Source organism: Trachemys scripta, chromosome 12 (genome assembly GCF_013100865.1).
Source record: "Trachemys scripta elegans isolate TJP31775 chromosome 12, CAS_Tse_1.0, whole genome shotgun sequence".
Taxonomy (NCBI): Eukaryota; Metazoa; Chordata; order Testudines; family Emydidae; genus Trachemys; species Trachemys scripta.
The window spans coordinates 44405446-44417133 of NC_048309.1; the positions used below are offsets into that span (position 1 = coordinate 44405446).

The 11688-nt window shown below is 45.6% G+C and overlaps 1 pseudogene; it reads left to right on the forward strand.

Moving 5' to 3' along the window:
* The first annotated feature begins 7289 nt into the window (after positions 1–7289).
* Positions 7290–8272, forward strand: LOC117885571 (annotated as a pseudogene).
* Positions 8273–11688: the final 3416 nt, after the last annotated feature.

An 11688-nucleotide genomic window follows, 5' to 3' on the forward strand; every position in this document is an offset into this window, starting at 1 on the left:
CTATTAGCCAGGATGGGCAGGGACGGTGCCCCATGCCTCTGTTTGCCAGAAGCTGGGAATGGGTGACAGGGGATGGATCACATGATGATTACCATCTGTTCATTCCCTCTGGGGCACCTGGCATTGGCCACTGTCGGAAGACAGGATACTGGGCTAGATGGACCTTTGTTCTGACCCAGTATGGCTGTTCTTATGTTCTTATGTCACAATAAACTATAATAACAAATGTTGATTGAAAATGGCCTGAAAAGGAGACAGAATGACTATATTAATCTAAATGAAAGAGCCTACTGATATGGTTCAAGGACTATGTTAAAATAATTCTTGGTAAAAACAGGAGATCTGGAACTAGAAATTAAGAAACCAAAATTAATTAACCTCTGTTTGCCATAGGTTGGGAATGGGAGACACACAGTACTGGGTTTACAATGGCTCCAGTGGGGCCGTGGCACCAGGCCCACACTTGGAAGGGCCCACAAGGGTTAATCCAGCCTGGGCCACAGCCCAGCAATGTGAAGATTCAGCAACTTCCCAGCACCAGCTGAAACACTCAGCAGCCTGAAGAGCGCAGTATGCAGGTGCAAAAGAGACTGGGTGTTGCAGAGTAGGCTGGGAGTTGTGGTTTGCATGCCACTGTGTGCCGCTGGGGCCCTGGGACCTGCGCTGCCAGCTGCACGACTAGTCCCAGAATGTCCTGCGCCATGTTGCCAGCCGTCGCAGCTGAAGTGGGTGGACCGGCCCAAAAAGAAATCCCAAGCAAGGAAATGGTCTGCAGGGAGAGGATTCCTACTGCGCCCTCCCTCCCCCTTGGGGCACGGAGTGGGAGCTCCTGGTTACACCACCCCTGAGTCTCCCCCATTCTCCTGGGGCAGTGGGCAGCTTGGGACAGCTGCGGCGCTGTGACTCCCGGGTGGTGTGCAGCCCCCCAGTGACCGCGCCTGGTGGCTCCTGGGCAGTGTCTCAACCCTGCACTTCAGGGTGGAGGGTGGTTGTCTGTGGTCCCTGGGAGCAGGGGGGGCGGTAACAGTGGGGCTTCTCAGTGTTGGCTGCCGCACCCCCTGCCAGTGGGAATGCCCAGAAACTGCCCCCCCTGCAATCCAGGGAGGGGAGGGGGCACAGCACGCTTTGGGGAGAAAGCGGCAGTTGTGGGACAAGTCTGTGTGCGATGTGGGAGCTGGCGGTGACGCTGTGTGGGGGGTGTAGGAGAAGCAGGGTGTTAAGGTGGGGATTGGTGTGGCAGGGTCAGAGGGAGGGAGGGGAGAGTCTGGGTTGAAGGTGGGTGTTGGCTCAGTGTGGGGGGGCTAGTAGAAGGAAGGGAGGTGAAAGCCCTGGGGTGAAAGTGGGGGGGAGCAGTAGCAGGGAGATCAAGGACCCTTTCCTAGCTGTGTGGGGTGGGGACAGTAGGAGGGACGGGGACAGGGAGAGCCCAGGTATGAAGGCTGGGGTAGCAGTTTGAGGCTGTATTGTTGTAGCCTTTGTGGTAAAGTGTTTGTGTGTCTATCAGTGGCCCTTTCTCCCTGCAAAAGATGGGCACCAGCTATTTTCTTCCCACATTCCACCCCAAAGTTTTGTAAACATTATTGTACTAAAGCAGAAAATGCAGCTTGAAAAAAATGTATTTATGAAACATAACTTTGGTTGGAGGAGGTTGTGGTATGGGAGATGCAGGTGCGACACCACTGACTGCTACATCCAGGCTTAATATGGATCATAAGTGTGCTAATTAAGCACCTGTGTTCCAGGTCCCAAGCAGGCCCTGAGTGTTTAAACAAAAAAGACAAAAGTAACAAACAACCCCCTCCCACACAAACTGAATTCAATGTTATTCTGGGTACATTGATGTTAGCCCAGTTTGTTCTCTATGGGTTGAGTGGAGGTCTCAATCAAGTGTGGTTTCAAATATCTTATTTTGTTTTTGAATAAATGTTTCATCCCCATCTGGGCAATACCACATATACTATAACATCAATGGCGCTGTCACACCGGGCCCACACTTGAAAGGGCCCATCACAACCATATGGGGGCCCACAGATATATTTGGTGCCGGGCCAACAAAAGGTTAATTCCAGCCCTGGAGACACAGGATGGATCACTTCATGATTACCTGTTCCGTTCATTCCCTCTGAAGCACTTGACATTGGCCACTGTCAGAAGACAGGATACTGGGATAGATGGACCTTTAGTCTAACCAGGTATGGCCGTTTTTATGTTCTTAAAATTGACGTGTCAAATATTAGGCCTAATGGTGGACAAACCAATGGGGGGGTTAGGCTATTCCACCTATCACTCCTTTTTGGGGTCATTAAAGAAAGAGTTTATGGGGGGAGGAAAGAAAGAACAGGCAGAGGCTACTGGAGAGAGCTTTACCAACGTGGCTGCCACCCCCACCATCTCCTAGGACCCTGGACCTTTTTCATCCTAACCCTGAGGGATTTCCTCATGAGACTGGGCCAGAGAGAGGGACCCAGATGACATCACCTCCTACCAGCTCCAGCTGAATTGCAAACACCACCTGAGATGAAACGTGATCGGACTTTAACACAGCAGCAGCAAGAACAGCTCCAGCTCATCTCAACAATCACCTTCTCTTTTCCTCCAAAGGACAGATATTACCATCTTTGATACCATCTAAGAGACTGTCAAATAAGGGTGTTTTTTTCCCTTCTAAAACTCTTTCCAGCTAAAGAAAAAGGAAACAAACAATACTGTCAAAATGAAAGCTTTACTTAATGCCTAAATGATTTTTCCTTCTTTTCTGTGCCTTCAATAAAAGGCTAAAAGGAATTTTAATGTATTTTTTGTCATTGTACAAAGCAGGCTAAGGTGCCTATGCCAAACCCTGGACCTTGTTTAACATTGGATGGGTGACAGAGGTATGTTACCTCCTTTGGCCCATTTATTTTATCTACATTAATACAACAGGCCCCAACTGAGTTTTGGACACCATTGTGCTAGGCACTGCACAAATTTGTAGTAAGAGACTGTCTCTGACTTGGAGAGCTTACAATGGAAATAGACAAGGCAGATGAAAAGTGGGAGGGGAAACAAAATGACTTGCATAAGATCATTGACAGACCCAGGACTAGAACCTGGACCTCTTGATGCTTAGACCCAGTCAGCATTTATTAGACCAATTCCTCCAGCTGACCCTAAGTCTAGTGGTACAGCTAGCACACTTCACAACCTTAACTCTGCTTCCCCTCAAGCTACTTTTCTCTACACATATGTTTCCCAAACTGCCCTGCTCCCAACACCACCCATTTCAGGTGTTTGGTATAGTGTTGTTTTGTTTTGAGAGGCGTTCGGTTAGGTAAAGGGAGTGATGGGACTCTGATATCTCCAGAAGTAAGTTGGGATTTTATGAAGAGAAACCAAAAAAAAAAAAAACACCAGAAAATTCAAGGGCATAGAAACAAACAGTGTATGAAATGACAAGTGGAGAGGCCTTCTACTTTTGGAGAAAAACAGGATAGTATATCTTATTTTAAGCCCATTTAATAACACAACACTAACTATGTAACCTGTATCAGGCACTTCCATAATATCAGAAATGATACAGAAAATTGTTTATTTGTTGGACTCTACATAGAACTGATGAGGCATCAGGAATGCCGTAGAGGAGCCTATGAACTTCCATCTCTGGGTGATGCATCATTAATTGGTTATTACATGAAATAGAAAATATATTTGAGAGGGGAAAAAGATGAATCACCCAAAGAAGGGAGGAAGAAGGAAAGAGTTAAAACTGATAATGTAGAGGTAAATAAAGCCAAAATAACCAACAGATGTGGTTAATTTAAAAAGAAATCCGTTGAAAAAATGTCCACACGTCTCCTCACTCTAAGCCCCAATGCAAGGATGTATCTGGGAACGGAAGTCCTCTGTCTCCATCTAATGGTGAGATCAGTGATTGCGCTCCAGCGCCCGCTTTCCCCTGGGAAAACCTCAACCCCTGGGCACATCCCAGCACTTCCTCACCTGGCTGCTGCCTCGCAAACCTGCTTTGTGCATATTGACAACTGCTGGATAATGCCAACATTTAGCTGGCAACTGAGGGAGCTGCTAATAAGTGGGTTCTATGGTACATTGAAATTAATGGGAGTTAGGCACCTCTATACCTTCAAAAATTTGGCCCGTAGGAACTTAGATGTCCTGATAAATACTAGCAGACTGAAAACCGAAATATTTGTGAATAGGCTGGGATTATCAAAGCTGTCGGAGTTAAGTGCCTGAATCTCATTGAAATTTAGTTGGGTACCTAACTCCCTTAGGCTCCTTTGCAAATCCCAGCCTCAATGATTTGGATCAAAGCTCCTTCCTCCTGACCACACACCTTCCATTAGGGAAGGGGGGGCTGTATGGTGGGGGCTGGTTAATGGAGGTGGTGGCAGAGGGATCTTCCCTCCTCCCCTCCCCCACCAGTGCTCGACCCTCTGGGAGATGTGATCCGAGCAGCTGTGTCTTTTACCACCCACCAGGAGTTGTTTTTCCTGGCTCCACTCAACAAGCAGCTCCGGCTACACTGCTCCCTGTCTCTTCCTCCAAGCAGAGCAGTGGCCAGGCAAGCAGGCAGCCAGGAGAGGTTGAGGAGAGGGTCTGAAGTGGATCCACAGAGGAGCAGCCCCCAGCAGAGGCTCCCTGTGGGTGTGAATCTTTGGAAACTTGTTAGCACCACAAGCGAAGGCTCCCGGGGTGGAATCATGGCCCTGTTGAAGTCAGTGGGAGTTTTCTAATTGACATCAACTGGGCCATGAATTAGGCTTCTAGGGCCACTGGAAGATGGGGAGGAGTCGACCCTGCCCATCTTAAATCAGTACGTAAGGAGAGCTCACCCAATCTTGTCTATGCAGCACTGCGGGGGAATACCACTCCCCTAGCCCGACCCAATTCCAGGTCTCTGGTTTTTCTCCAAAGGATATTTTCCTCCCTCCTTATTTTTTTTTTTTTTTTTGCCCTGATCAATTATTTGGATCAAACATCGGGGAACAAACAGCTATTTCGGGGTATCATCTGTCTTCACCTCCTATTCTCAAGTAGGTAGCATTTGTTTGCAATACATCCATTAGTGAGTTTCTTTCTTTCTTTCTCACCATATTGCTTTTTTTGCTCATTCACCATTTCAAAATGTATTTTTCTCTTTCTTTTGGTTTTATGCTTTCTTTCTTTTCCTCTTTCTTCCTTTCACAATTTCTTTCTTGTTTTCTTGCTTTTGTGCTTTTGCTCTTTCCTCTGCACAACTTTCAGACAATTCAATGGGAAACTCACAAAAAGAACCTTGTGATTCAATTAGGTCGGGCAAGAGAAATAACATGCTCAAATTATTATTTCTTTCATCTTTTCATTCATTTCTTTTTTTTTAAATGATTTCACTAACAATTTAAATCATTGCCTTTTTTGTTCTGATTTGGGACAGGAAACATTTCAAAGTCTCAAATTTGTTCACAGGATGGAAAATCTATTTTCTGACCATCTCTCCCCAAAGCACCCATCACCTTTAAAAATATTGACCATGAATGTCTGATCCTTGTTTGAATCATACAGGGTTGTTGGCCTCAATGGGTATATTTACACTACAATGAAAGAGCTGTGGCTGGCCTGGGTCAGGTCTTATGAGGCTTGGGCTGGGGGCACTATACAATTGAAGTGTAGATGTTTGGGCTCAGGCTGGAGCCTGGCGTCTGAGATCTCAGAGCCCAGTTCTGCAGCCTGAGTCCTGCAAGCTTACCTCATGATTTTTTTAATTGTAGTGTTGACATTCTCAGTGATATCTGATAGATTCATAGTGTTAAATCCTGGCTCTGTTCAAGACACAGGAAGTTCTGCAGTTGGCTTCAATGGGACCAAAATATCATCCAGAGATTTTAAACCATTATGGTCACTTAGTCTAACCTGCAGCCAGCCAAAAACAATAGGTTTGAGTGGGAAGGAACAACCTCTGCTTATCAATGGGGTGTTAGCTCCAAGTCCTGTTGTTTGGGGTCTGTGCCCCACCACGAGTGTCTGTATGTGGCAAAAAGGGAAAAATGGCCTAGCCCACTCCAGCTGCTGGGGTAGGTATTCAAGAGACACTTTAGCTGCCATCTTCCCTTCTCCACGAAGGGGGCTAGAAGTGGGACCCTGCTACTTCCTTTGGGAGCCAGGAGATGTAGGTTTCATTCCCACTGATCAGCTCTATGACCTTGTTCAAGTTGTTTTTTTCCTTCTGACCTATATAGATGTGGGGATTTTAGGGGAAGGGACAGTCTCTTACTACATCTCTGTGCAGGACCAGAACAACAGGTTCCTCATTTTTATTAGTGGCCTCTAAGTGCCACTGAATTACAATAATAATAATAAATAATAATCCTGGTTGAGATTTTCCAAGATGCCTAGGGAACTTAGATGCTAAGATCAGTCATTTAAATTGGTATTGGGTATCCAGACATCCTAGTTGGCTTTGAAGAACTCAGAAGATCCACGTCCAAGACAGGAATTATTTTTAGAGCTGGTCAAAAAATGCTCAAACATAATGAATGTTATGTTAATTTCCTGGGTTTGACATGGAGCCATTTTTCATTTGTCTCTGAAAATACTTGTGTTATATTTTAATGAACATGGTTCTCGACATTTGTCTTAATTTTTATTTTCATTTCCCCAAAAGCCAGTTTTCATTTAGTAAAAAAAAATCATCTCAATTAAAAGTAATCTTGTGGAGAAATGTCATGAACAAAGGAAACATGTTGACAATTATTCATGAACATTTTCAGTATAGGAAAAAAAGGCCAATTGCTTTAACTTGGGCTAGATTTTCAAAGGTGTTTTCACACCCTAAAGATAAAAATAAGTGCTCACTGGGATTTTTAAAAGCAACTATGTGTCTAGCTCCAATTGATTTCCATGGGAGTTAGGCACCTAGGCCCAGATTTTTAAAAACATTCAAAATTAATAGGTGCTGTCACACAGATGATTTTGAAAATCCTACTAGGTACCTATCTACTTCTTTAAGTATCCAAATATCTTTAAAAATATGGCCCCAGGTGCTTAACTTAGTCACTTTTGATGCAAATCTGTGTGCCACTACATGCCAATCTATATCTTTAGGTGCTGAAATACCTTTGTAAACCTGGCCCATTATTTTTTTATTAATAATATTAGTATTATTTAATTCTGACCAGCTCTAATTATTTGCATGGCTTTTCGAGTCCCAGTCCCTGTGACAAAGCCATCAATACTGTGTTGACATGCAGTCACATTTCTAACACCTGTGTCTCTCCTCCAGATTGAATAACAACAGGGCCAGGACCTCCAGCATGCACTGGGCCAACCAAAGTCATGTGACTGAGTTCATTCTGTTGGGTTTCCCTGGCATCCTGGAGCTGCAGCTCCTGCTCTTCTTGATGTTCCTTCTGCATTGACAGTGATAGAGAATACGGTGATCATCATGCTAATCTGGGCCAACGTCCCACTCCACAAGCCCATGTACCTCTTCCTGGGGAATCTCTCTTTCCTGGAGATCTGGTACGTCTCAGTCACGGTGCCCAAGATGCTATTGAGCTTTGTAACAAAAAGGAAAAACATCTCCTTTATTGGGTGTATGGCCCAGCTCTACTTCTTCCTGGCCTTGGCCTGCACTGAGTGTGTCCTCCTGGCCGTCATGGCCTATGACCACTACATGGCCATCTGCAACCCGCTACGCTACTCAGCCATCATGAGCCAGACTCTCTGCATCCGCCTGGTGGCTGGGTCCTGGCTGAGTGGCTTTCTCATCTCCATGTGGAAGGTCCTCTTCATCTCGCGTCTGACCTTCTGTGGGGCCAACATCATCAACCACTTCTTCTGCGACGTGTCACCGCTGCTCAACCTGGCCTGCACCGACATGTCACTGGCAGCACTTGTGGACTTTCTGCTGGCCCTGCTCATTCTCCTGGGGCCTCTCTCCATTACTGTGGCCTCTTACATCTGCATCATCTCTACGGTTGTGCGCATCCCCTCAGCCAAGGGGCGTCACAAGGCCTTTTCTACATGTGCCTCCCACTTGCTGGTGGTCACCATCTTCTATGCTTCCTCCCTCTTCATCTATGCCAGACCTTGGGCAATAAGTTCCTTTGACTCCAACAAGCTGGTGTCTGTCATCTACACAGTTCTGACACCCCTCTTCAACCCAGTCATCTATTGCCTGAGGAACGAGGAGTTCAAGGACACTCTGAGGAAAACAGTGCATGGCATAAAAGTCTTCTTCTTGTCTGGGACTTTCCAAGATGTCCTAATCGATTCCCATTTTTTAACACACTAATATCCTGTGGCAATGAGTTCCACAGGTCAGAATGATTTTTATCTATTAGACTTACATCAGACCACAGTGAATTCCATTTAATGGACCCATGATATCATACTTGAGGGCTACGGTGGTCTGGGATTTCAAAGAGGGGCTAAGGTAATAGGTGCCTAATGCCCATTCTTTAATACCAGTTCAGATCAATTTAACCTGTATTGAAGTATTATGGTTTCTTGAACTGAACTGAAATTATTTGTTTCATGTCTGGTGGGCCAGATTTTTAAAGGTGACTAATGGTATTTTAAAAATCCATGGAAATGAGTGTGAATCGGGCACATAGATGCTTTTGAAAATTTCATTAAGTGCCTTAATACCTTTAAAATGCTCTCCTTTTGACATGAAACACCATCTGCCTCAGGTGTAACAGTGCCACATGGTAGTTGTAGTTCAGGTCTTTCAGTCGTAATTCTTCTTTATGGGCCATGCTTCTTGGCTGATTTACATCTCCAGACCAGTGTGTTGCATCATAGCAGTCACATGACTGTGTTGCACCATGGGAGATGCAATCCAGTCACGAAGGATGAAGTGATGGCTTGAGGCTGCAGTTTATTGTCCAACTGACCCAAAATAAAACATGTCACCATTTCCCAAACTGCTTTTTTTTCCCTGCATTTTTCAGTTCACAAAAAATATGAATCATTTGGACCCAGTTTGGGTCATAGAAACATAGAATCATAGAATATCAAGGTTGTAAGGGACCACAGGAGGTCATCTAGTCCAACCCTTTGCTCAAAGCAGGACCAATCCCCAGCTAAATCATCCCAGCCAGGGCTTTGTCAAGCCTGACCTTAAAAACCTCTAAGGAAGGAGATTCCACCATCTCCCTAGATAACTCATACCAGTGCTTCACCACCCTCCTGGTGAATTTTTTTTTCCTGATATCCAACCTAAACCTCCCCCACTGCAACTTGAGACCATTACTCCTTGTTCTGTCATCTGGTACCACTGAGAACAGTCTAGATCCATCCTCTTTGGAACCCCCTTTCAGGTAGTTGAAAGCAGCTATCAAATCCCCATTCATTCTTCTCTTCTGCAGACTAAACAATCCCAGTTCCCTGAGCATCTCCTCATAAGTCAGGTGCTCCAGCCCCCTAATCATTTTTGTTGATCTCCGCTGGACTCTTTCCAATTTTTCCACATCTTTCTTGTAGTGTGGGGCCCAAAACTGGACACACGTCCTTCGATCTGTTGGCAATGCCCCTACTTATACAGGCCAAAATGCTGTTAGCTTTCTTGGCAACAAGGGCACACTGTTGACTCATATCCAGCTTCTCGTCCACTGTAACCCCTAGGCCCTTTTCTACAGAACTGCTGCCTAGCCATTTGGTCCCTAGTCTGTAGCAGTGCATGGGATTCTTCCGTCCTAAGTGCAGGACTCTGCACTTGTCCTTGTTGAACCTCATCAGGTTTCTTTTGGCCCAATCCTCTAATTTGTCTAGGCCCCTCTGTATACAGGTCTGTCGCATCTTACGCTGGGGTTACATTCCGCAGTCAGCGCGTAAAGCGAAAATCACGTATAGTCAAAATTACATTGAGTGTAATGGCGTGCGGAATCGCCCGCACTACAGGCACAGTATTAAAATTGTTATTTTTCTCTTTTTTTTTTTTTTGCCGACCGCGTAAATCTGAAATCGCACATGTTAAATGCATGTAAGATGCGACAGACCTATACTATCCCTACCCTCCAGCGTATCTACTACTCTTCTCAGTTTATTGTCATCTGCAAACTTGCTGAGAGTGCAGTCCACGCCATCCTCCAAATCATTAATGAAGATATTGAACAAAACCGGCTCTAGGACCAACCTTTGGGGCACTCTGCTTGATACCAGCTGCCAATTAGACATGGAGCCATTGGTCACTATCTGTTGATCCTGACAATCTAGCCAGCTTTCTATCCACCTTATAGTTCATTCATCCAGCCCATACTTCTTTAACTTGATGGCAGGAATATTGTGGGAGACCGTATCAAAAGTTTTGCTAAAGTCAAGGAATAACACACCCACTGCTTTCCCCTCATCCACAGACCCAGTTAGCTCCTCATAGAAGGCAATTAGGTTAGTCAGGCATGACTTGCCCCTGGTGAATCCATACTGACTGTTCCTGATCAGTTTCCTCTCCTCTAAGTGCTTCAAAATTGATTCCTTGAGGACCTGCTCCATGATTTTTCCAGGGACCGAGGTGAGGCTGACTGGCCTGTAGTTCCCCAGATCCTCCTTCTTCCCTTTTTTAAAGAAGGGCACTACATTAGCCTTTTCCCAGTCATCTGGGACCTCCTCCGATCACCACGAGTTTTCAAAGATAATGGCCAATGGCTCTGCAATCACATCCGCCAACTCCTTTCGCACCATCAGATGCAGCGCATCCAGCCTCATGGATTTGTGCTCATCTAGCATTTCTAAATAGACCCGAACCACTTCTTTCTCTACAGAGGGCTGGTCACCTCCTCCCCATGCTGTGCTGCCCAGTGCAGTAGTCTGGGAGCTCACCTTGTTTGTGAAGACAGAGGCAAAAAAGCATTGAGTACATTAGCTTTTTCCACATCCTCTGTCACTAGGTTGCCTCCCTCATTCAGTAAGGGGGCCACACTTTCCTTGACTTTCTTCTTGTTGCTAACATACCTGAAGGAACCCTTCTTGTTACTCTTAACATCTCTTCCTAGCTGCAACTCCAAGTGTGATTTGGCCTTCCTGATTTCACTCCTGCATGCCTGAGCAATATTTTTATACTCCTTTCTGGTCATTTGTCCAATCTTCCACCTCTTGGAAGCTTCTTTTTTTCTGTTTAAGATCAGCAAGGATTTCACTGTTAAGCCAAGCTGGTCACCTGCCATATTTACTATTCTTTCTACACATCAGGATGGTTTGTTCTTGCAACCTCAATAAGGATTCTTTAAAATACAGACAGCTTTCCTGGACTCCTTTGCCCCTCATGTTATTCTCCCAGGGGATCCTGTCCATCAGTTCCCTGAGGGAGTCAAAGTCTGCTTTTCTGAAGTCCAGGGTCTGTATTCTGCTGCTCTCCTTTCTTCCTTGTGTCAGGATCCTGAACTCGACCATCTCATGGTCACTGCCTCCCAGATTCCCATCCACTTTTGCCTCCCTACTAATTCTTCACGGTTTGTGAGCAGCAAGTCAAGAAGAGCTCTGTCCCTAGTTGGTTCCTCCAGCACTTGCACGAGGAAATTGTCCCCTACACTTTCCAAGAACTTCCTGGATGTCTGTGCACTGCTGTATTGCTCTCCCAGCAGATATCAGGGAGATTAAAGTCTCCCATGAGAACCAGGGTCTGCAATCTAGTAACTTCTGTTAGTTGTCGGAAGAAAGCCTCGTCCACCTCACCCCCTGGTGTGGTGGTCTATAGCAGACTCCCACCAC